We start from the raw sequence: 25055 nt of genomic DNA on the forward strand, positions 1-25055 counted from the left end.
GTTCTAGCAGTGTCATGAATATGCAGTCACTGATCACTTGCAGCTGGGATGCCCCATAGTATATACTAAGTTTGGGGAGCGCCAACCCTCCTTTGCAAGGCTTCCTAGTGAGAGCCGAAACCGCTATTCGCGGGGTGCCCCAATCCCACAGTAGATCCCTGGTACCTGCATCTACCTAGTGAAAAAAACTATGTGGGATACCAAAAGGATTGTTTTGCAGGATGGGCAGGTAGATCATTTTATGTAAGGCAGCCCTGCACATCTAGGATATGGGCAGCTTACTCCAGCATTGCATGTCATATTTGTACCCCTGTAGCTTCTCGTACTGTTTTTACCGGAAGAACTATGTTTGGTCATTGGTTATAAAAATCCCTAGGTACATGAAGCCCCTTGGCTCTCATTTTGGGAGACAGTCCGAGTCACTTCATGGCTTCCAATCTGTAAGGTATGTGCCACTGATTTATCCCAGTTGATGTGGATCCCAGCATACCCCCTGAACTCTTCCAGGATCTTAAGAACTCTTGGGATAGAACTTTCGGGGTCAGCTAGGTATAAGTGTATATATATTGAGTGCATAAAGTGAGATCACAGTGTCCATTCTGGTTCCCACCTCAGCCCTCTAAGTAATGCGTCTCCCTTTATACATCTTGTCAGTGGTTCGACTGCCACAGTGAACAACAGTGGGGATAACAGTGAGCCCTGACGTGTCCCCCGACTGCACACAAAATTTGTGCAAAATTGTTTCATTTATATGGACTCTGGCCATGAAAGGCTCGGACTGTCAGGCCAAAGCCCTTCTTATACAGAAATTCCAGAAGATTTGACCATTCTACAGAGTTGAATGCCTTATCTTCATGTAAAGCTAACAATATTGCTGATTCCTCCATCCAGCCTCTGTGTGCCAAGCACCCGAATAGGAGCTCAGGTTGTGTCTGGTTGCTCTGTATGACAAAAAGCCCAATTGATCCGGTGCAATAATTAAGTCCACCACCAGGATCAGGCAGTTTGCCAGTACTTTTGCCAGTACTTTCACTTCCACATTCAGGAGTGAGATTGGTCTGCATGAAGTGCAATCCTATAGCAGTTTTCCAGCCTTGGAGATAAGTACTATGGTGGCATGCATAGATCTGTGGGTAATCTTCTTTGGCTCCATACAGCATTGACCTGAGGGGATCCACTAATTTATATTTCACACATTTAAAACATTCTGAAGGTTATCCAGTTGGCCCTGGAGACTTTCCACTTTTCAGCTGAGAGATAGCCTCTGAGAGTTCACTTGCTGTAATTTCAGTTTCCAGGGCAACCCGGGTGTCCATCTCCAGCTTCGGCATTGCGATATCCCACACTATTCCACCATATGCTCTTGGCCGTCCCGCGCTTTTGACTGGTATAGTAGGATCTGGTGATCCACAAAGGCCTGTGTCATATCACATGCACGATGCTTCAGCATTCCATCCCACCCATGCAACTGTCCATCACCTGTTGTTTTTGCATTTCTTGCCCCAAGTGGGAAAGGTATGCCCAGACATGGGTCCTGTGCTTGCTATGCCACCAGACTCAATCTAGCCTGGCTGATGAAGGGTGATACCCTGAAACCGGTGCTAGGATGCTTGTTTCCAGTCCAGGAAGGACCTGGTCTGGCAGTTCGGTCTTGACTGTTCCCATGGGGAACAGGGTCAAGACTGATTTGCATATGGGCTGGGTCCAAACTGTAATGGCATGGCAATCAAACAAATTGATGGAATAAACCCAGATCTGTGACTGGGGGGTGAATTTTTGATTTGTTCTGCATTCCGTCCATCATCTGTTGTTTTTACATTTGTCGCCCCAAGTGGGAAGGGTATGCCCAGATGTGGGTCCACTGCTTGCTATGCCACCAGACTCAAGCTAGCCTGGCTGATGAAGGGTGATACCCTGAAAGTGGTCCCAGGATGCTTGTTTCTGGTCCAGGGAGGACCTGGTCTGGCAGTTTGGGCTGGACTGTTCCCATGGGGAGCAGGGTCAAGACTGATCTGCATATGACTGGGTCCAAACTGGAATGGCATGGCAAGCAAAATTAATTTATGGATTAAACCCAGATCTGTGACTGGGTGTGAATGTTTGATTTGTTCTGCAGTCCGTCCATCATCTGTTGTTTTTGCATGTGACTGGTATAGTAGCATCAGGTGATCCACAAAAGCCTGTGTCATATAACATGCATGTTCGTTCAGCATTCTATCCCTACTGTGCACTGTGTGCACCCATCTCCTGTCCTCTTCCATCCGGGCCAACCATGCCAGCATCTTCCCCACCTTATCGTCATACAGTTGGGTATGCTAGTTTCAAAATATTGTCTGTGTTTCCTGGGACACCTGGGATCTGTTTTCCCCCTGAGTAGCTCTGTCACTCCCTGTCTGCTGTTGGGGAAGCTACATAATTGGCCTACTCAGTCATTAGCTGTGCCTCCAGTTCTTCCGTGGCTCTCTGCCTTTCCTTCTTTTTCCCTGCTACGTGTGCTATTAAGTGACACCTTGTGACTGCCTTGTAGGCTTCCCAGAGGTCCACCATTGAACCTACAGACCTTACATTTTTCTGAAAGTTGTGGTCAGTGCCTTGTACTATAGAGTATCATTTCTTCCAGTCTTGGAGTTTCCAGGAGTCTAGGCACCATCTCATGCTTGCCTGCACTTGTCCTACCTGTAAATTCGCCACCCCTGGGGCGTGATCTGAGATACCTGTTAACAGATAGTCATGGGCTTCAAAGTCACCTACCCTGTGAATGGGCACTAGTATTTAGACCAGCCTAGATATAGAGCTTAGAGTGTTGGTGACATAGGAGTTCTGCTGTTTAGAGGGATATGTCTCCCACCACAAGTCTTTCATCCCTGTTGCCTCAAGTAGGGGACAGAAGCACGTATCTGACCTGGGCTGTTTTCCTGCAGTAGTAACCCTGTCCAGCTCACAATCTAGCATTAAGTTGAGGTCTTCCTCATCATTAAAAGAGAATCAGGAACTTCCACTATTCAGCTGCCCAGTTTTTCTAGTACCATTGCCTGCAGGCCCGGTGGATGCTAAAGGATGCCACTGTCAGGATGAGGCTATTCCATTGCCTATGTACTGTCACATAGTATTCTGAGGGGTCAATCCAGGTATTGGTGATGTGAAAGGTCAGGGACCTACATACTATGATCCCCATCACTCAGAAGCTTGTTGTGTAACCTGCATGCACCATTATTTGTAGCGGCTTCGGCCCAGGTTCTGCACCTGTTACCTACCTGGTGCGTCTCTTGAAGTAGTATCAGGTCCGGGTCGTGTCTACACAGGTACTTGGCCACAATGCCCCATTTCTACTTCCTACCCAAGCCATTAGTGTTCCAGGAGAACAACTTGAGTGTGAGCCCCGCTACATGTCCGGGGTGATGCAATTTTTGGTACAGCCATGATACTCTGTCAACCCTTTAAGTTGGTTGTATCTGTGAGTGGACAGTCTTGCAGACCTCAAACCTCCTCCTCCCCCGATAACACCCCCACCCCACATCCTCATGCTGCAGGCCTGAACCTACATGCCTCCTCAGTGCAAGAGGTGTCTATAGCTGCTGCATACACAACAATCAAAGTATAAACATTGATATAATATCAAGCAACTGTCTACTCAAGGTTCGGTCTGAAAAAGATTTTCAGAGCCTGCGGAGAACCATGTTGAAAGCGCATATACAGCATTCTGCGCCTCTATGCCAAGAGCCTGGAGCTGTCATATCAGCCCTTTAGATAATATCATCAGCTGTTAAAGGGGCAGCCACCGATGGTGAATGTGGTTTCCCCTCTCAGTAGCATTCCTGATCTGATTCTCTCTCTCCGGATTCCTCATTTTCTAGCACCAAGGCTTCCCATTTGTTGACAAGGATCAAAGATTGTTTCTTTAGAGTGTCTGCCACCACCTTTGCCCTCTACATTTCTGCCTGGTCCCTTGTGGGGACCGTTCTCAGATGTTGTCACTCTCTGTGATGCCATTTATGTTCCTGCCGTACCAATGCCTGGGAGGTTTTCCTGTCCTTGGGCAGTGGGTAGCCTGGTCTCTCCAGCCACTCCCATGCACCCTCCACATCCATGAAGAGGTGATATTTACTCTGCTCAATGATTTGGAGTTTGGCTGGGAACAGGAGAGCATGTTTAATATTCAGGCTCCTCTGGCACTGCACTGCTGCTATATAGTCCGGGTATATGTTAAACATCTCCCCTTCTATCCGCCAGGGGCCTTGTACCAATGAGGTTTGCAAAATTGCATCTCTGGCTTGAAAATGTAGTAGCGGGCCACAATGAACCAGTGCAGGGCCTCGGGCATTGGTGGCCTCCCTGGGACTCTCCGGGCCCATTCCACTGTGAACTGTTCTGAGATTTTGTCTCCCAGCACCATAAAAGACAACCTATCCTCCAGGAATAGTTCCATTATGAGACCCTCGGCCTTCTCAGGGGTTCCCGTGAGTTGAATGTTGTTTCCCTGGGACCGCCACTAAGCATCGTTCTCTTTCTCCATCAATATGGCCACTTCCCTTTCCAGTGCCTTCAAGCGGGTCGTGTTCTTAACCACCATCGATCTGTCTTTGCCAGAGTAAACTCCACATCTGCCACCCTCTCCATCAGATTCTTATGGTCGGCCCTCAGGAGGAAGACATCCTGTGCCACCGAGTTGATTGACTATGCTACTGACGTCTCTTTTATGGTGACCAGTATGGTCGCTGTGTGTGCTTCCAGGCTGTGGACTGCGGACGCTGCCATCTGTCCATTGTTGTGACCCTCCTGCCGGGCAGTGTCCCCACACTGGGTGAGATTGACAGCTTTGGGGTGAACCATCTCTGGTCCTCAAAGGTTATGTCCTACGTCTTCTCTATTTCTTTAGTTATGAAGGATCTGTCTGGCCAGTCCCTTCCTGAAGCTGTGTGCCCTGGTGTTCTGGGGAGCCACCTCTGATGGATGTTACTGCACCACCCAGGACCGATCGCAAGGAGCCAAGGCTCCGGGTTGCCTCTGCCCCTGGCCACCCAGCTGATGCACCCTGGGCATGAGTGCCTGTTCCTACTCCTCTGTACCTTGTTGATAAGTGTCTCTAGCTGCTGATGCCTTCCACACTATCCTCTGGATGCAGCAGTAGATTGCTGCGACTGCTCCTGGGTGTTTTCCAGTCTGTATGTCCCTAGGCATTTGTCGATTGTTTAGGAGGTGCCATTGTCTCCCTCTGTGGTTGCTGCCACCGTGGGCCCTGCCGGGGGAGATGGAAAAGAGAGGGCCCCCCTCCACTGAAACCCCTCCCTAGCACATCTTGGGGCCTCCAGTGTCCACCATGGCTCTCTCTCTTTCTCCACAGTTGTGTGCCACCGTGGTCCGCTTATGCTACCCAGCTTTGCAGCCTCTTTCCGCCCGGGCTGCCTGCTGCCTGTTCATTGTTGTCCATGGGCAGAGCCACTAGTCCAATCACCCATGTGTGCAGGGCACAAGTCGGGGCTACACACAGGTACATGGCGTCCACCCACTATTTTCACAGGGTGGATGCCATACACCATGCAAGAAGTGGGCCCCACTGAAGTATGTTGAACATATCCCAGTGTAATTTTCAGACACCGAGACACATTCAGCAGCGCCTGCAACTTGTTTGCTCTAGTTTTGAACAGCAATGTGCAGGCGGCGAAGGGGCTTTCACGTTTCACACTCCTGCTGGGCCCATAACAAAGGTCAAATTTAAAGGGTCATCAGGCCTCCTTTTGTTCTACTGTCCTGACTGGGAACTAGCTGATCCTCACACCTAGATATAAATGCAAAAGAGAGGAAGCAAAGACACAGCGCTTGTTGTTATCACTTCACAAATATTTAATAGAGACATACATTTTACGGTGTTCAGCCCCTATATAAAAGAGATATGCATGCACTGTAAGAATGTCAGATGTGTTGGTCTGTCCCATTATATAGACAAATAACAATTTAAATACCACTATTTTGTTTTATTTATTTTATAGCGCTACTCATCCCAATTCAGGGTATCAGAGCACTTTACATCAAACGTATACATTGACAATAAATTCTATAAATGTGTAAATCAATGTACAATATGTTTTACATTATACAGTGAAGGTTACAAGATGTAGCGGTCACATTTCATTCATAGCTAGCTGTGCTATAGTAAGATTGCAACTTAGGAACTGCAAGTAACAAAAGAATATCGGTGTTAAAAGTTGTAGCTCACTTAGCGACATAAACTAAAAATCTATGATCTGCAGATGCTTTGCAGGAGACATATGAACCCTCTTCAGTACTTTGATTCAAAACTGAGACTAGTGAATATACAGGTCTCTCCTGCAAATATCTTAGCCTCCAAAATTATCTTACCATTACCTGGAATTTACTGGGCTCACAAAAATGTCTGCAGCAAGTGCCTTAACCCCATAAGGTAGGTAGGTAGAACAATTATTTTATTAGTTAATAAAAACCATTACAAATGAACACATCGGAAGAATACAAGTACATATATCTATTGACCTAAAACATGCAAACAATAAAATATGGACAAAAGGTAAAAAATAAAGCAAACCCCTCTTAAATAAAAACAGGAGAACCCAAGTACAATTAGAACCTAAAAACCTATATTTTTAAGAAGGCAGACGGAATGAACTAAACTGATGCCGGGAAGGCGGCCTGTTATCTAAAGGTTACATTTGGGGTAGACCAAGCCCCTACATCGCTGATAGCTGACATCTGTGGAGTGAGTTCTGGTATTATGGGATTGGACAATTATCTTTTTTACTTAAGGGGTGCTAGATGAGTTTGCTGGGACCGCTAGGGATGTAAAGGTTCTCAGGAACTGGATTAATCTGGTGTTCAATTTTTCATTACTTGGGTCAAGAGCTGTTATAACATCCGACCTACAGGACCGGACTCCTAGGATTTTAAATTCATTTCTCAGTAATTCCCTTCTCTGGCGTGCCAGAACTGGGCAGATGCAAACCACATGGATTAGGGTCTCCCTAGTCTGATGACATAGTCTACAAACCTGTGATTGCCATCCTGCCTCTCTTTTCCATTTTGGGAGGAAATCCAAAGTTGGTAAGTCTCCCAACCTCATCTGTAGGAAGGCCAACTTAGTTTTTTGTGCTAACGTGGAGGTAAGGAAACAAGGTTCCTTATCCCGCACATATGAATTTAGTACTAGCCATCCATGGGATTGGTTCGATAGAACCTCCATGTCTTCTAGCCGGTTTAAGATCTTAGCGGATTTGTTGGCTGCTTTCCTGAAAACTAACACTAGTAATGTGCTGTCCCACAAATCACCCAGTTTATGCCGGGCTAAGCTTTTTTCCCAGTAATCCTTGAAGTTGTTGTTACCCCTCACAAGATTGATTTCATGCCAGACTAGGTTTGCTAAAGTCCCCATGGGAGCTGAATGAAGTTTGTAGCAGCCATTAACAAAAGCTGCTGACCTTGCCAATGATTGCTTTGTTAAGGAAAATTCTAGTCTGACCTGGGCCGGAGAGGCCGATCTGGGTAGCTGGAAGACTTGTTTATAGGATTTCACTAATAGCTTATCCAGTATAGCTACCTCTGTCCCCCTCATTATTTCTGCCCCATAAGCAAGGGTTGCAGTAATTTTGCACTCATGATCATGGTCATTGGTTTTAGGGGCCACCCGAGAATGGATTTTGCCAAGTTGCCGAATGCCCGGTTTAAAGCTTGAGCCCTCTCTCTTATTGCTTCTTTGTGCGCTGTGAATGTGCCCTTAGAGTCAAACCTGACCTCTAGATATGTGTATGCTGCTACCTCTTCAATGTGCTGCCCGTTTAAGAACCACTTGGGCGTAAGTTTGGTTTGCGGTTAAAGGGGATTATTTTTGACTTCCCATAGTTAATTTCTAAGTCGTTAGCTAGCGCATAACCTCCTAGGTCAGTGGTTCCCAACCTGTGGTCCAGGGGACCCCTGGGGGTCCGCGAAGCCTCCTCACAGGGTCCGTGACTGCTTAGAAAATTAAATAATATTAACAGATTAGGTCCTCAGCTTTCAGTAATGACCCTCTGGGGGGTCCCCAGATTCCAGAAATGATTCAGTGGGAGTCCCCGGGTTCAGGAATGATAAAGTGGGGGTCCACGGAAGTCAAAAGGTTAGGAACCACTGTCTTAGGTAGTTCAAGAGTTTCTGTAGACCTACTCTGGAGTTACTGAGCAGCAGCAGGTCATCTGCATAAAGTAGGTTGGATACTTGACGACCCCCTAAACTTGGTGGATGGGCTGACTGCTCATCCAGTGCAGGGGATAGATCTGATATATACAGATTGAAGAGAAGCGGTGCTAATACACAACCCTGTTTCAGGCCGACAGTGGTTTTGATGGGCCTGGATAGAAAAGAGCCGTCTCCCAGTTTGATTTTAACCCATGTATTAGAGTGGAGCATAATGATAGCATTTAATAAATTCACCGGCAGCCCCCACTGCTATAGTTTTGTCCATAATTTATATCTAGGGACACCACCAAATGCAGCCTTAAAATTCAGGAAGCACATATAAAGGGGTGTTCCTGTGGCCCTTTCTCTATTCATTACCAGGCTTAAAGCCATGAGGTTTGTCAAAGTGTCCTGTTTTTTTGTAAAACCTGTTTAGTTAATGGGAGCCTCCCTTTGTCCATGGCCCACCGTTCTATTCTATTCTATTCACCGTTCAATTATCTCCTGTGGGGTTATGTTGGTATCTGTCGAGGATATTTCTTTGGAGTGGGATTTCAAATATCCCACCCATGCCTCCTCCGTGACGTTTGCATTGTTCGCAGCTCTGGGACCTTTCTCGATGTTATTAATCAGGCTCCAGAACCAGCTCGAATTTGCCAATGTTGATGCATAGTGTAGTTTTGCCCATAATGTCTCCTGTTTTGCTCATCTAAAAAGCTAGATGGCCCTCTTTAACAGTTTCCTTTCTTGCTGTAGAATTTCTAAAATTGATTCATCTGTGGGATGTTTCTGTAATTGTCTCAGGAGCCTATTTACTCCTGCTTTCCTCCTTCGTATTGCCAGCGGCATGAGTATGGCCTTTCTATGCCCCAGGTGAGCCCCCGTTGCCCTACCCCTCTCAGAGGATTGCTTTACAAGGCTTTCAGTGAATGACTCCCATATAGCAACTACCCTTGGTGGATTATTATCCATCTTTTCCAATTTCCCTGCAGCATCCTCTGCTTGGCCCATGATTGTAGACAAACTCCATTTTAATCGTTTTAGATTTTCGGAACAAAGTTTCCAATTAAGGAGGTTTGTTACTTCCTGGATAGGCACCTGGCTCCAAATCGTGATTATTTGTGGATTGTGATCACTTTCTGTGTGATCTTGAATTCTAAAGTCTCTCACAAATTTGAATAGGGGGGCATTTACCAGAGTGTAATCCAGATATGAAACAACCCTTTCTGTGGCTTTTGTCCAGGCCGGGGGGTGACAGATGGTAGCCGCCCATTTAGTGCAAAGAGGCTTTCTACCAACTTAGTACCAACTTTGTCCTGCTTTCTCCGGGGTGGTAGTTTTTGAATGGGTAATGGAACCGCTAGTTGTACATGGTCCTCGCTTAGATCATGGAATAGGTTAAGATCTCAGGACACTAGCCAATAGGCCGAATTGTATGTGCTTATTATATGAAGCAGGTGTTTTAACAGAATGTTAGCTTCCAGATTTGTCTTTTTGGGGTTAATGTACACATTGACTAAGATCAGAGGGTCCTGTATGTTTTTGGCCCAATTGTCCAAGCAAACCCACAAAAAAGGCTGATCTCCCGTTTGACCTCCGGACGATATTGCCTCAAGCTTAGAGTTGATATAGATTGACAGACCTCCTTTTGCTCTTCCAAACATGTTATGTTTAACCGCAGGTATATTATACTCTTTGTAACTAATTAAGGGAAGGTTCGTAAGTGCCCATGTTTCTTGCAACATTATAATATCAAAGGAGCCCAGGAATTTGGTGACCTCTTCATCTTCCACTTTCGATTGCAAACCCCCTATATTCCATGAGCAGATGCTTAGTGACCCTTGTGTCAAAGATGTTTGATGGGTCATTCAGGCTTTTTGTGGCAATCTGGGGGCTAGCACTGTTGGGAGCCAGGCACGATTATCTTGTAAATGGCCATCTCTCTGGGATTGTCCAACTATTCTCCAGCCCTCCTCTTCCCTTATTTTGATCTGTAGATCTAGTGGCGATGCCGCTCCTTGTCCTGATGGCTCTTGGCCAAGTTCTCCAGTCTGTGGGTTCCAAGATACTCCTCGTAGGACGGACCGGGTGGCTACTTTTTTCCTGTTCGTGTTTTCCTGTCCACTTCTCTGTGTTAATGGGTATGGGCATCTTTCTCCTAAGTAGAAACATATCTCAATTCCCCAATCTTTCAAGATGCTTTTTTTATATGATTTGCATTGGTAGTTCTGGAGAAGCAAATATCACCACTGTAGAGTCCGTGAGCTGGCTACCCTGCGCTTGAATAAATGTAATGCCGGTTATGTCATCAGACCTCACTGCTGCCAGATCTGGTAGGGCTTTTATTAATTTGAGAATAGTGGACCGGTTAAGCACATCTTGTGGACCTCTAGATTTATACTCTGGAATCCATAGCAACTGCAAGCCTCGGACAGGTGTGGCCTGGTTTGAACTGTCTGACAGATTTGACTCTACTGTTCTGGTCTCCACCAAGTCCGCCCTTGGGTGATGGTTCAATATTATTGCGTCGGCCCCATCAACTTTGGTTTTTGCCTCTTAGGGGGTGGGCCTTGGCTTAACCTGGATGGGTGCTTGGGTCCGCAATGCAGTGGATGCTTGCCGATCCTGGGGTCCTACCCAATTGCTCTGGTCCTACCACTACCCCAGGATGTGCGGGGCTGTGCTGTCAGAGGGTTTATTGCCCCCACAACCTCCTCCTGCACTAAGTAAGATAGGGTTTCTGTATTGGATCCGGACGCCACCTGATTGTTCTTTCTGCCCTTCCTTGCCCGCTTCCTCTCTCTTTTAGTCAACCGTTGGCCGGACTGCCTTTTACAAAGCTCGAGGCTCTGTTATTTGAGGAGAATGATCCAGAGCACTTCCTTGAGTGACCCACACTATTTTCCTAGTAGCTTTCCCCTCCAGATTGAATGGCCTTGTGGTTAAGTGGTCTTGCAGGCTATTCCGACTCACCACTGAGGGTGTTGAAGGTTTGGAGGTTGGGGGCAACCCTAGTGGCAGAATGGACGCCAAGCCCATGCCCTCTTCTTTGCTTGGGCGGCGAATCTCCTTCAAGATGTCTTTGAAGATTACTGGCAGTTGACTCATCCCATCTACTACCTCCTTACAGGATCAAATGGTGAAGTCCTTAATTTGGTTTTGTTGTGTTCTTGTTATTAATGAGTTTAGTTTGTGCAGTTTGCCATCCTGCGTCAAAAACTGCAAGGGTGTTTAACAAATCTACCTGAATATCCATTTTGTGAGACTGGAACTGTAGGCCTGTTACTGTTGTCTGCATTGAATTCAAGATTGCCTCCCATATATCTGTTACAGGCGCCAGGGAGGCAGTGGGCATGTTTGAATCACTTCTTTGGGATGTCCCGGATACTTGAGTAATCTGGGTGGGACACCATATATCCCCACCTTCTTCCAGTGTCCTTAACGCTGTATCCTCTTGGTCTGCGTTTTTCGGGCTAATAGCAAGAAAATAAAAATAATTGGGTCTGGTGCTTGTTGGAGGTGACAGTCGCTTCTCTCTCCCCACTCCCCACTGGGCATTGTCCTCCTCATCTGTAGAGTTGTTTGGGGAGGCAGGATGCTGTTTAGGCAGGCTTTCCCCCACCTGGGGATGAAGTACTGATTCCTGGCCACTTGTAGTGGTCTGTGACCCTCCTGGTGTAGGAGAACTGACTTTGGGGGTTTTGGTGTCTTTTGGGTACATGGACCTAGCCCTTGTAGCTCTACCCTCTAGTATACTGATAATCGGGGAAAGTGGTGGGGTGGAGGGTTGTTACCTTTATCCTTCCGACCCCTTCTCTGATTCAAGGCCGGGTCCTGGGCCAATGAGGTGGAGAGGAGTGGTTGATGCTTTGCAGACCTGCTTGTTACCCCAAAGTAATCCGTTATTTTGTGGGTTTTAGCTGGTGCCAATGCTGGGGAGGCTATCCCCCCGTCCTGAAGATTAAGGACCTCTGTGGATTATCTATAGCCTCTTCGATTGCAGGGTCCTGTGATGACGAGGGCTCCATAGGTGAAGTGGAGGGGCTCTGGGGGCTTGTGCAGAGGGCCCTGGGTGATCTCACCAGATGGATGCTACTGTCTACAGCTGCTCTTCTTTTTGTTTGAGTTCCAGCGGGCAATTACTCCTCCTTTCTCTTTCTCTTGTTTGTAAATGCAGACCTGCATCGTATTTTACCTCTGCTGTCTGCAGTTACGGCAAGTGTGGGTGGGATGGGCAGATTAGCGTGGTTGCTAGATGGCTAGGCGGCTGGTTATATGTTGGTTATATGCTTATATAGTTTTGTGCTTGCTTGCCTGCTTGCTTACTTGGTTACTTGCTTGTGTACTTGCTTGCTCTATGGGATATATTTGACTGGGGTGAGCAAGGGCGAGCGGGACCCTCAAACCAACCCCACAAGCCGCACCCAACCTAGCTGGGCTGCTTCCGCAGGGAGGCGGGGCACACACTCGGCAGTGGTAACTAACCCACTACGCTCGCCACACACAATCTCACGGCTCCCAACTCCCTCATGGTGCACTCCTGAGCTCCAGGTCCGATTGATGCCTGTTGCCTGTAGTCCCTGTCCAGGATCCGGGTCTAGGTCCCAGGGCCAAGGCCCAAGGCCAGGGTTCAGGTTCCAGGTTCTAGCGTTCGGCCACTCCTTCCCCCCTGTAGGTCTCCTATGAATCTCCTGTGGGTCACTGCTGCGTGCTTTGCACCCCCTTGGGCTGGTCCAGGCAACAGGAGATAGGCAACAGGTGATAGGCAGTAAAGCAGACCAGTATGGGAGCCGGTGTGTGGGAGAACACTGGGCCCTCTGCCCCTCGCGCTGATCACACCAACTCGTCGCGGGGTCTCAGGGGAGTGGAGGGCAGCTGGTGCAGCTATTACAAAGTTAGCGGCAAGGTATGACCCTCCCGCAGGCCTCACAGCACTTGCAGGTGCTGCGCCGGTCGAGCGGCCCCTCGCAGCAACTGTGGTTGGGGGAGCCGAAGACGCCGAAGACACTGGGTCAATGGTTGAAGGGTGCCGAGCTGAGTAGGAGCACGGAGTGGGGCTCAGCTCGGGGCTCCAGACTCGGGGGTAGGGAGGAGAGAAGCTGGCAACTCTCCACCCACCCAATGTACCAAATGCCCGCGGCTCTGGCTGCCAACAACGCGGCCAGCAGCATGGCTTGGCGCGACACAGCTCCCGCTGCTCCTTGCTTTGATAGACTCTGCCTCTCTGCCTCACCGCGTCTCTACATCTCTGCTCAAGAGTTTGAACAGTGTTCAGAATAAACAGATGTGGAGCTCCATTAGATATACTTTTCAACTGATTAAGCAGAATAGATTTACTGCTATGTTTCTCCTCGTTGCAAACGTCTTTGTGGCAGGGTTTTAAAAAAATAAAAGTATAAATTGAGGACCACATATTGTGTTGGGTTGCGTCATGATTTTGGCCCAAACCACACAAAATTTAATTTATTAAATCTCAGAATGCGCTCAAATTTACTCATGATAGAACTGTGAAAACTTTGTTAAGATTTAAGATCTGATGTCACTTTTTGTGATGTCATTTCCTGTGAGGTCCTGGGTTGTGATATTGCGTCCTGTGGTGGCGTGATGTTGCAGTGTGATGTCACGCACCATGATGTCACTTGCATACTGCCTAACTTGGTTAGTCCCCCCCCACTTCTGTTTTTTAGGATGTGTGCCCTAAAAAGGTGGCCAAAATGGTCTGGCCTCAGTTTTTGATACCAATATCCTTATTCTTTTTCTTAAAGTCAGACTTATTTTTGATTCTACCATCATCAACATCCTTTTTCTTGTCATTCTTCTCTTGCTGAGAATGACACTCAGCATCATCAAACATCTTTCCTTTATATATCACCAATTTGTTGAGATTCCACACCCGGTGATTTTCAGTTCTTATGGCATTCATGAAGACTTTGATAACTCTCATTGGTTTCAACAGTTTGTTTCCACTCACATGCCAACCTGGTTGTCTTATCATAAAAATATCACCAACTTTTACATCTGTTATTTTAACAGTGTTTTTCATCAAAACGTATATTACTGTTTTTTAATTTCAAATCTTTTATCCTCCATTGCTTGGATTCAACATTTAATTTTTTACATTCTAAAAATGTATTCCCCCCCAAGATGGTTCTAGAATGGTATTGGGTCTCACCCACAAAACAAACAGGGACATTCCCGTGGTTGTGTGAGGTGTAAACCTGTACACTCCAACCCTTTTTGATACTTCTTCCAGCCAAACTAGACAGTTATCTTTGCTTAAAGAAATGGTTTCCTTTAACACCCAATTAAATCTTTCTACCATTCCATTGGATTCCAGATGATATAGAGCACATTTCTTGTGTACTATTCCGCAACCCTGAAGAAACTTCTCCATCTCCTTTGGAACCAATTGCACCCCATTGTCTGTTAATGTTTCTGGAAGACCCTCCCTCGCAATGAGATCTTTCAAAAAATTAATTACATGATGTGTTTCAATGCCTCTGGAAAAACATGTCTCAGGCCATCGGGAGTACAAATCCATAACAACAATAACGTAACTCTTGTGTCCGTCCCCATGTATGGATCCTAGAATGTCTAGAGCAATATCTTTCCATGGCTCACTCTGCCGATTTCTGATTACCATAGGTTGAGTCCTCAGTTTCATGTCCTTTTTACTCAAAGCACATTGCATGCATTCTATTACCAGACGTTCTACTTATGTATCCATTCCTGGCCACCAATAACGTGACAGTAACCTTTCTTTGGTTTTTGATATACCTAAGTGACACCTATGTGCTAAATCCAGTAACTCTCCTCGTAGTTTAACTGGAGGAACTAATCTAATCCCTCGTAACAATAAATCATCATTAGAGGATAACTGGTACTTCACCATCCAAAAATCTCTGCACTCCGCACCTCCTTGCTGTTTATATTTCCAACCAGTACAGATAAGGTTCATCATCATTTGTAAAGTTTCATCTCACTTTCCTTCCTCATGCAATCTTTCTTCTGATATTATCTCAGAATCAACTTCACAGACAAATTCTGTGTGATCACTGTCAGTATCAATATCCTGATCACCTTTTCCTTCATGTGCTAATCTTGCTAATGTATCTGCTATCACATTTTCTGCTCCCGGAATATACTTCATGCTAAAATTATATTCTTTTAAACTTACAACCCTTTTGAGATTCTAGCAGAAAGATTCAATTCCTTTTTCACTGAACACCTTTACACAAAGGCTTGTGCTTCCCCACAAAAACTTCTTCCATTTTTTTTAATCGCCCACTGAACTTCGAGAGCCTCTCTTTCTGTTATAGAGTACTTATATTCTGCACCTTTTTGACTACATGATATAAACATGATGGTATTTTCAGGCCACATCCTCCTTGTTGCAAAACTGCTCTGAGACCCTTGAGGCTGGCCTCAGTGGTAATAATTGAGCTTTTCTTTGGATCAAAATTTGTGAGTTTGGGAGCCTGTGCCAAGTTGCATTTAATTTCATACATTTCTCTCTCATTCTCAGCATTCCATGAAAAATTGACTCCTTACAAATTCCTCATGTTGTATGTAATGTCAGCAAAGTGTTTTTACAAATTTTTGATAATAGTCTGTCATCCCTAGAAATCACATTAGTTCCTCCTTAGTGGTGGGTGGAACCATTTTCTGGATGGTATCTAGGAGCCCCTATTTGGGTATTACTCCTTCACCTGTTATTGTATGGCCTAGGTAATCAAATGTTTTAGTGCCAAATTTGCACTGTTCTAATTTTATAGTGAGATCATGAAAACACAACCTGCTCAAAACTTGTCGGACTCCATATACAAGTATGTCATCTTGGTGTATACAGACTCCATCCATTCTAATTAAAATCTTTTCCATGACCCATTGAAAGCTGATGCTGCCGATATTAGACAAAATGGAAGTCTGGTATATCTGAATGTTCCGGACAGTGTAATAAAAGCAGTAAGGTCTTTAGATGTTTCCTCTAATTGTATTTGATGATAGGCTAAAGCAAGGTCAATCGTACCATAGACTTTTGCTTCTCTTTTCAGAAATATTAGGTAATGGATATCTGTCTACTAAAACACATTTATTTAATTGCCTAGGATCAATACATAATCCTAAAGACCCATTAGATTTTCTGGAAGCAACTACTGGAGCTAACCATGCAGTTCCTTCAACTTCTTCAATTATCTCTTGATCTTTAAGTTTGTCTAACTCAGGTTGCATCTTTTCTCTTAAATTCATGGAGACACCCTGTACTTTACTACAACAGGGAACTGATCAAGGGATTAATTTGATTTTGTGACAGTATCCCTTTAGGCAACCCTAACCCTTTCTGAATACACGCAGAAATTAATTTGTAACACTCCTTGTAATTCAGTATCTGTTTTAAGCAAACTTGTTTCAGTTTTTTGTACTACTGTATTAATAAGATTAATGTCCTGCAATATGATGAGATTTTCACTATTGCGATCTAGCATGACTCCTAAATCCATTTGATGCCCCCACCTTATAATAAAATCACCCTTCTTGAAGACATACATCTTTCCAGAGGTATAGCAATTTTCATATTCAATCAAACCTATAAAATATTCATGTAACCTGGACCGGAAACAAGCATCCTGGGACCGGTTTCAGGGTATCACCCTTCTTCAGCCAGGCTAGCTCATGAATCCAGAGGTATCCCATGCCACTGGATTCAAGCTAGCCTGGCTGATGAGTGGAGAAACCCCGAAACCGGTCCCAGGATGCTTGTTTCCAGTCCAGGGAAGACCTGGCCTAGCAGTTCGGGCTGGACTGTTCCCATGGTCAAGACTGATTTGCATATGGCTGGGTCCAAACTGGAATGGCATGGGCAGCAAAAAAACGATGGATTAAACCCAGATCTGTGACTGGGGGTGAATGTTTGACAATGTTCAGCATTCCGTCCATCACTTGTTGTTTTTGCATTTGTTGCCCTAAGTGGGAAGGGTATGCCCAGACGTGGGTCCCGTGCTTCCCATGCCACTGGATTCAAGCTAGCCTGGCTGATGAGGGGTGAAACCCGAAACCGGTCCCAGGATGCTTGTTTCCAGTCCAGGGAAGACCTGGCCTAGCAGTTCGGGCTGGACTGTTCCCATGGGGAACAGGGTCAAGACTGATTTGCATATGGCTGGGTCCAAACTGGAATGGCATGGGCAGCAAAAAAACGATGGATTAAACCCAGATCTGTGACTGGGGGTGAATGCTTGACAATATTCAGCATTCCGTCCATCACTTGTTGTTTTTTCAATAGGATCCCCACCATAAGCACAATGGTCTAATATCAGATTTCAGTAAAGTCACTGTTCCTTCTAATTTCTCTCTATATAACTTGTTTGATATAATGTTGATTTTGGCCCCAGAGTCAAATAAAACTTTAGTCTTGTTCCCTTCTATTTCACTGTAATCTCAAGCACTATTCTTATTCTTACTCACCACTTGTAAAACAATCTGTCCACATTCAAAATTGGAACTTGCATGTTTTTCGTTGTCACTTACATCAACTTCATGTACTTTTTGTTTTTTGTTCCTCATTCTACATACTGAGACAAAATGCCCTCATTTCTTGCAATATGGCTGGACATTTTTTTTTATTTGCAAAATGTCCTACCTTATCACACCTCAAACATTTCTTCTGTAACTTTGTAAGTTTTTTTGTTATTATTATCTCTATTCTCTTTCCTTCTCACACCCTCTTTACCAGTCTCTCTTTTCTTGCCTTCACTCACTATGGTATGCACTTCATAGGATGTCTTTCATCATCACTTCTACACATTCCAGGGAATGTTCTATTTTTTTTAGCAATTATTAATACTTTATCAAGAGTCAACTCATCTCTGAGCAATAGCTCTTCTCTCACTTTCTCAATGTGACAACGAAAGATAAATGGATCCCCTATTCTCTCATCCAATAGTGTTCCAAACTTACAGGAGGATGCTAATCTTCTAAGTTCCATTACATAGTTTTCAATAAATTTTCATTCTTTCTGTACTCTCTTACCAAAACAGTAGCGTTCTAAAATAGTGATTATTTTGGGCAAATAATGTATGTCTAACTTACGTATACATGTGTCATACTCGTTAGGATCAACCGCTTCACTATCTGGCACATCAGGAAGATGCTCAAATACTTCTTGTCCTTCTGTACCAAGACAATAAAGTAACAATGCAGTCCCCCTTTCAGCACTCAATGAAGTACTGCACACCCTTGCATAACACTCAAACACATTTATCCATTTGGCCCATTTGATGGGAGGGTCTCCAGGGCTAGACAGAAAAAATGGAGGTGCTGTGACATTTTGCCGTATGCTATAAGACTAAATGCAATTATGAATGTAATTTTTTTTTACAATTAGGCAAATACTATGTATTACACATAAATATATCCAGTACATATGGGTCTAACCTGTTGCCATGTATGTCTATGATATGAGGTTTAGAATTTGAAGCAAATTCTTATACAGTATAATTAATGTCATCAATGTATATTTTCCCTGTTGTTTTATATCAGTTTATGCTGTGCACATCAGCGATATGCCTCTTCCAAATTAGATTGATGCAGTTAACTATCAATGTATTTTTCTTAATGCTGTGCACATCAGCGATGTGCCTTTAACAAACATATGTGTTTGTTTAATAAAGTTTGCTGTGCGTATCAGCAATACGATTTTCCCTTTGTACACACTCTTTGTATGTTAGTTATTAAATGCTGTGCACATCAGCGATGTGATTTTAATAAACGGATATGTGTTTGTTCAATGAGGTTGGCTGTGTGTATCAGCGATATGCTACTTTTCTTTATTTTTAAGCATAAAGAGCGTAACAATATCCGTTGAAGCCGACAAAGCGTCTCTGCTGCAACGCAGTACAGAGCTGCCAGTATCCAGGCAACACGCTGTCACGCTTGACATAATTACGTTTCAGGTTCCAGACTTCCTGTTTACATAGAAAGGCTAAAATGCTGCTGAATTGACACGCAAGTGTTCTCATACGATTGAAAAATGTCTTGAGGAATATGTTCAGCAGAGCGAGGATTTGAACAGTGATGGGGCGGTTAGTAGAGAATTGACAGAGCAAAAACATGTATTGTAGAAAATCACCACTGCGTGCCCCAAATTTTACCCTATTTTCTTTCACAAACGCGGAGGGGAAAAGCAAAAACGTTGCCTAAGATAGCCTGCCCTGCCAATCTCAGCCAATTAAAAAAAAATATCCGAACTCACCTGGATTTGTGAGAAGACATTCCAATTCCATCTGCTATCTCTTTATTTTTTCCTTTATTTTTTTTTAACTCCTGTTGAACGTTGTTGCGCTGTGTCAATATTTCCACAACTCGCTTGTCGTCACTGTTAACTGGAAGTAAGCAAATTGATGGTTAAGTAGAACATACAGACTTTTATTGAAGGTATCTTGGAGGAAACAACTCAGCCATCCAACCCTCCTGTTGGTCGCCTTGTCATCATTTGACTCCCACCATTCCATGGAATCCTTGACAATTCCACGCTGAGTTGATATCAGGCTTGCTGACATCAGCTCACAATACCACAATAGGTTAATAATAAATGTTGTTACCCTTTTGAGATCTCTGATATGTAAATATTTTCTTCATTTTGTATAATATGATATGGTTTTAGGGTTTAGGGTGGGGGGTCGGGTAGTGTTTAGGACAGGGTGGAGTAGGTTTTGGACAGGGCGGGGTAGATTTAATGGTGTAGAGTGGGGTGGGGTAGTTTTTAGGACAGTTTGTAGGACAGATCAGGGTAGGTTTTAGGACAGGCCAGGGTAGCTTTTAGGGTTTAGGGTGAAGGCAAGGGGTTGGGGTAGTTTCTAGGGCAGGGTGGGGTATGTTTCAGTGTTCAGGGTGGAGGCAGGGGTCGGGGTGTTTTTTATGACAGGGTGGGGTAGTTTTTAGTACAAGGTAGGTTTTAGGGCTTAGGACGGGGGGTCATAGTAGTTTTTAGGGCACGGTAGGGTAGCTTTTAGGACTGGGCGGCATAGCTTTTAAGGTTCAGGGCAGGGGTGGAGGGTGGAGGTAGTTTTTCGGACAGGGTAGGTTTTAGGTTTTAGGGCAGGGTGTAGTTTTTAGGACAGGGTAGATTTTAGGGTTTAGGGCGTGGTCAGGGTCATTTTTAGGACAGGGCAGGGTAGCTTTTAGGAATGGGCAGGGTAGCTTTTAGGGTTTAGGGCAGGGATGTAGGGTGTAGGGGGAAGGGCGGGGGAGAATTTACCATGCATGTTCCTTTACCAAAAATGGTTTTACAATGCAATTTGTTGTAAAGGCATGCGTGGTAAAGACGCGGTCTTTGTAGAGACCTCGTAGTAAAGGCATTCGAGTTATACGCATACGTTGTTCCATCATATATCCTTTTGTCTAAAGAGAACAGGAACTGGTTATGTGGACTGGCACAGGGACAAACAGCCTTCTACCCTTCTGACAAGAGAGGGCAGGCTCTAGTTCTGCAAACTGGTACGAGGATACAGAGTCTTTCACCCATACGACTGGAGAGAGTAGGATCTGGTTTTCTAGATTGGCACAGAGATGTAGAGTATTTAACCATTTTGGCAAGAGAGATTACAATACTATCATGTGATGTAGGCACTTTTCCCTTTTAGGAATGATGGTTGTGTGACTGGGATAGATATGCAAGACGTTTCCTATTCTAGCTAGTGATAGGAGGTCTGGTTCTGTCTATTGGTACCAGGATACAGAGCCTTTCACCATTCTGACTAGCGAGAACAGGATCTGTTTTGCTAGATTGGCACAGTGATATAAAGCTGTTCACCATTTTGACAAAAGAAAGAAAGATACTATCACGTGATAGAGAGAATTTTCCCTTCTAAAAAAGACTGATTGTGTGATTGAATACATATGCAAGCCTTTCACCATTCTGACTGGTTCTGTGGATTTTCACACAGATAAAAAGACCTTCACCATTCTGACTGTAGAGAGTAGAATCCGGTTCTGTGGAATGTCACTGGGATATAGAGTCTTTTACTCTTCTGACTAGAGAGAGCAGGATCTGGTTCTGTGGAACGTCACAGAGATACAGGGTTGTTCATCTTTAGGGTTGGCAGGAGCAGGATACAACGTCTTTCACCATTTTGACTAGACAGACCAGGCTCTGTTTCTGCAGATTGCACAGGGACACACAGTTTTTCAACCTTGAGACTAGAAAAAGTAGAATCTGGGACTGCTAAGTGGCACCCTTCAGATTAGAGAGAGCATCATCTGGTTTTCTGGATTGGCTTAGGGATAAGAAGCTTTTCAGTCTTCTGTGTAGAGAGCAGCATCTGGTTCTCTGGACTGGCACAGGGATAGAGCTTTTAACCCTTCATAATAAAGGGAGCAGCCCGTGGTTCTCTGGAAAGAGCCTTTCACCTCTCTAAGTAGAGCAAGCAGGATCTGGTTCTGCGGATTAGCACAGGGATACAAAGGCTCTCACTCTTCTGACTATTGAGAGCAGATTCTTGCTCTGCAGATTTTAGCAGTGACACAGAGCCTTTCACTCTTAGGGCTGAAGAGAGGAGGTTCTAGTTCTGTGGGTTTGAGACAGGGATACAGATCCTTTTACACATTGAGTAGAGAGAGCAGGATCAGGATCTGTGAGTTGGTACAAGGATAAAACTGTTCTCCTTCCTGAATAGAGAGGGCAGCATGTGGTTGTGTGAGTTGGTACAATTACAGTGATACAGACAGATTCTTTCACCCTTCTGAGTAGAGAGAGCAGGATCTGGTTCTGTGGATTAGCACAGTGACACAGAGCCTTTCACCCTAGGACTAGAGCGAGCAGGATCTGGTTCTGTGAATTAGCAAAGTTATAAAGAGCCTTTCACCATAGGACTAGAGAGAGCGGGATCTGGATCTGCAGGTTGGCGAGGGGGCACAGTGTCTTTCACCCTAGGATTAGAGAAAGCAAAAACTGGTTCTGTGAATTAACAGTGACAAAGAGCCTTTCACCCTAGGACTAGAGAAAGCAACATCTGGTTCTGTGAATTAGCACAGTGACAAAGAGCCTTTCACTCTAGGACTAGAGAGAGCAGGATCTGGTTCTGTGGACTAGCACAGTGACAAAAAGCCTTTCATCCTAGGACTAGAGAAAACAAAGTCTAGCTCTGTGGATTAGCACATTAAGGGACTTTCCTCCTAGGACTGGGAAGAGCAGGATCTGGTTCTGTGGACTAGCACAGTGACAACGAGCCTTTCATCCTAAGACTAGAGACAGCAGGATCTGGTTCTGTGAATTAGCATAGTGGCGAAGAGGTGTTCACCCTAGGACTAGAGATAGAAGGATCTTGGTTCTGTGGATTAGCACAGTGACAAAGAGCTTTTCACCCCAGGACTAAATGGGGGCAGGATCTGCGGGTTGGCACAGTGCCAAAGAGCCTTTCACCCTAGGACTAGAGCAAGAAGGAACTGGTTCTGCGAATTAGCACACTGGCAAAGAGCCTTTCACCCTAGGACTAGAGAAAGCAGGATCTGGATATACGGGTTGGTACAGTGTTACAAGACCTTTCACCTTATGACTACAATGAGCAGGATCTTGTTCTGTGAATTAGCACAGTGACAAAGAGCCTTTCACCTTAGGACTAGGGAGAGCAGGATCTGGTTCTGTGGATTAGCACAGTGACAAAGAGCTTTTCACCCCAGGACTAAAGGGGTCAGGATCTGAATGGCTGGCACAGGGTCACAGTCTTTCACCCTAAGACTAGAGAGAGCAGGATCTGGTTCTGTGAATTACCATAGTGACGAAAAGGTTTTCACTCTAGGACTAGAGATAGCAGGATCTTGGTTCTGTGGATTAGCACAGTGACAAAGAGCTTTTCACCCCAGGACTAAAGGGGGCAGGATCTGCGGTTTGGCACAGTGCCAAAGAGCTGTTCACCCTAGGACTAGAGGAAGAAGGAAACGGTTCTGCGAATTAGCACACTGACAAAGAGCCTTTCACCCTAGGACTGGAGCAAGCAGGATCTGGATCTACGGGTTGGCACAGTGTTACAAGGCCTTTCACCCTATGACTACAATGAGCAGGATCTTGTTCTGTGGATTAGAACAGTGACAGAGAGCCTTTCACCCTAGGACTAGAGAGAGCAGGATCTGGTTCTGTGGATTAGCACAGTGACAAAGAGACTTTCAGCCTAGGACTAGACAGAGCAGGAACTAGTCCAGTTGATTAACACATTGACAAAGAGGCTTTCAGCACAGTACTAGAGAGAGAAGGATCAAGTTCTGCTGGTTGGCACAGGGTTACAGAGCCTTTCAAGCTAGGACTAGAGAGAGTAGGATCAGATTCTGCTGGTTGGCACAGGATCTGGTTCTGCAAATTAGCACAGTTACGAGGAGGTTTTCACCCTAAGACTAGAGAGAGCAGGATCTGGTTCTGTGGATTAGCCCAGTGACAACTACCCTTTTACCCTAGGACTAGAGAGAGCATGATCTGGTTCTTTGAATTAGCACAGTGACAACAAGCCTTTTACCCTAGGACTAGAGAGAGCATGATCTGGTTCTGTGAATTAGCATGGTGAGAAAGAGGCTTTCACCCTAGGACTAGAGAGAGCAGGATTAGGTTTTGCTGGTTGGCATGGGGTTACATAGTCTTTCACGCTAGGACTAAAGAAAGTAGGATCAGGTTATGCTGGTTGGCTTGGGACTACAGAGCCTTTCACCCTAGGACTAGAGAGAGCAGGATCTGGATATGTGGGTTGGCACGTGGCTACAGAGCCTTTCATCCTAGGACTAGAGAGAGCAGGATCTGGTTCAGTGGTTTAGCACAGTGACAACTGGCCTTTCACTTTAGGACTAGAGGCGGGAGGATCTGTGGGTTGGCATGGGGCTACAGAGTCTTTCACCCTAGGACTAGAGAGAGCAGGATCTGGTTCTCTGAATTAGCACAGTGACAAAGAGCCTTTCACCCTAGGACTAGACAGAGCAGGATCTGGTTCTTTGGATTAGCACAGTTACAATGAGCCTTTTACCCTAGGACTAGATAGAGCATGATGTGGTTCTGTGAATTAGCATGGTGACAAAGAGGCTTTCACCACAGTACTAGAGAGAGAAGGATCAATTTCTGCTGGTTGGCACAGGGTTACAGAGCCTCTCAAGCTAGGACTAGAAAGAGAAGGATTGGGTTCTGCTGGTTGGCACAGGATCTGGTTCTGTGAAATAGCACAGTTACGAGGAGGTTTTCACCCTAAAACTAGAGAGAGCAGGATCTGGTTCTGTGGATTAACACAGTGACAAAGAGCCTTTCACCCTAGGACTAGAGAGAGCAGGATCTGGTTCTGTGGATTAGCACAGTGACAAAGAGCTTTTCACCCCAGGACTAAAGGGGGCAGGATCTGGGGGTTCGCACAGTGCCAAAGAGCCTTTCTCCCTAGGACTAGAGCAAGAAGGAACTGGTTCTGCGAATTAGCACACTGGCAAAGAGCCTTTCACCCTAGGACTAGAGCAAGCAGGATCTGGATCTACAGGTTGGCACAGTGTTACAAGGCCTTTCACCCTATGACTACAATGAGCAGGATCTTGTTCTGTGAATTAGCACAGTGACAAAGAGCCTTTCACCCTAGGACTAGGGAGAGCAGGATCTGGTTCTGTGGATTAGCACAGTGACAAAGAGCTTTTCACCCCAGGACTAAAGGGGGCAGGATCTGCGGGTTGGCACAGTGCCAAAGAGCCTTTCACCCTAGGACTAGAGCAAGAAGGAACTGGTTCTGCAAATTAGCACACTGGCAAAGATCCTTTCACCCTAGGACTAGAGCAAGCAGGATGTGGATCTACGGGTTGGCACAGTGTTACAAGGCCTTTAACCCTATGACTACAATGAGCAGGATCAAGTTCTGTGGATTAGCACAGTG

General features: G+C 45.3%; 1 protein-coding gene across 2 annotated transcripts in view; it reads left to right on the forward strand.

Moving 5' to 3' along the window:
• The window catches only part of LMAN1L (lectin, mannose binding 1 like), a 254756-nt gene that overhangs the window by 78938 nt on the left and 150763 nt on the right, over window positions 1-25055 (forward strand). The gene's annotated exons all lie outside the window — the stretch shown is intronic.

Source organism: Pleurodeles waltl, chromosome 3_1 (genome assembly GCF_031143425.1).
Source record: "Pleurodeles waltl isolate 20211129_DDA chromosome 3_1, aPleWal1.hap1.20221129, whole genome shotgun sequence".
NCBI lineage: Eukaryota > Metazoa > Chordata > Amphibia > Caudata > Salamandridae > Pleurodeles > Pleurodeles waltl.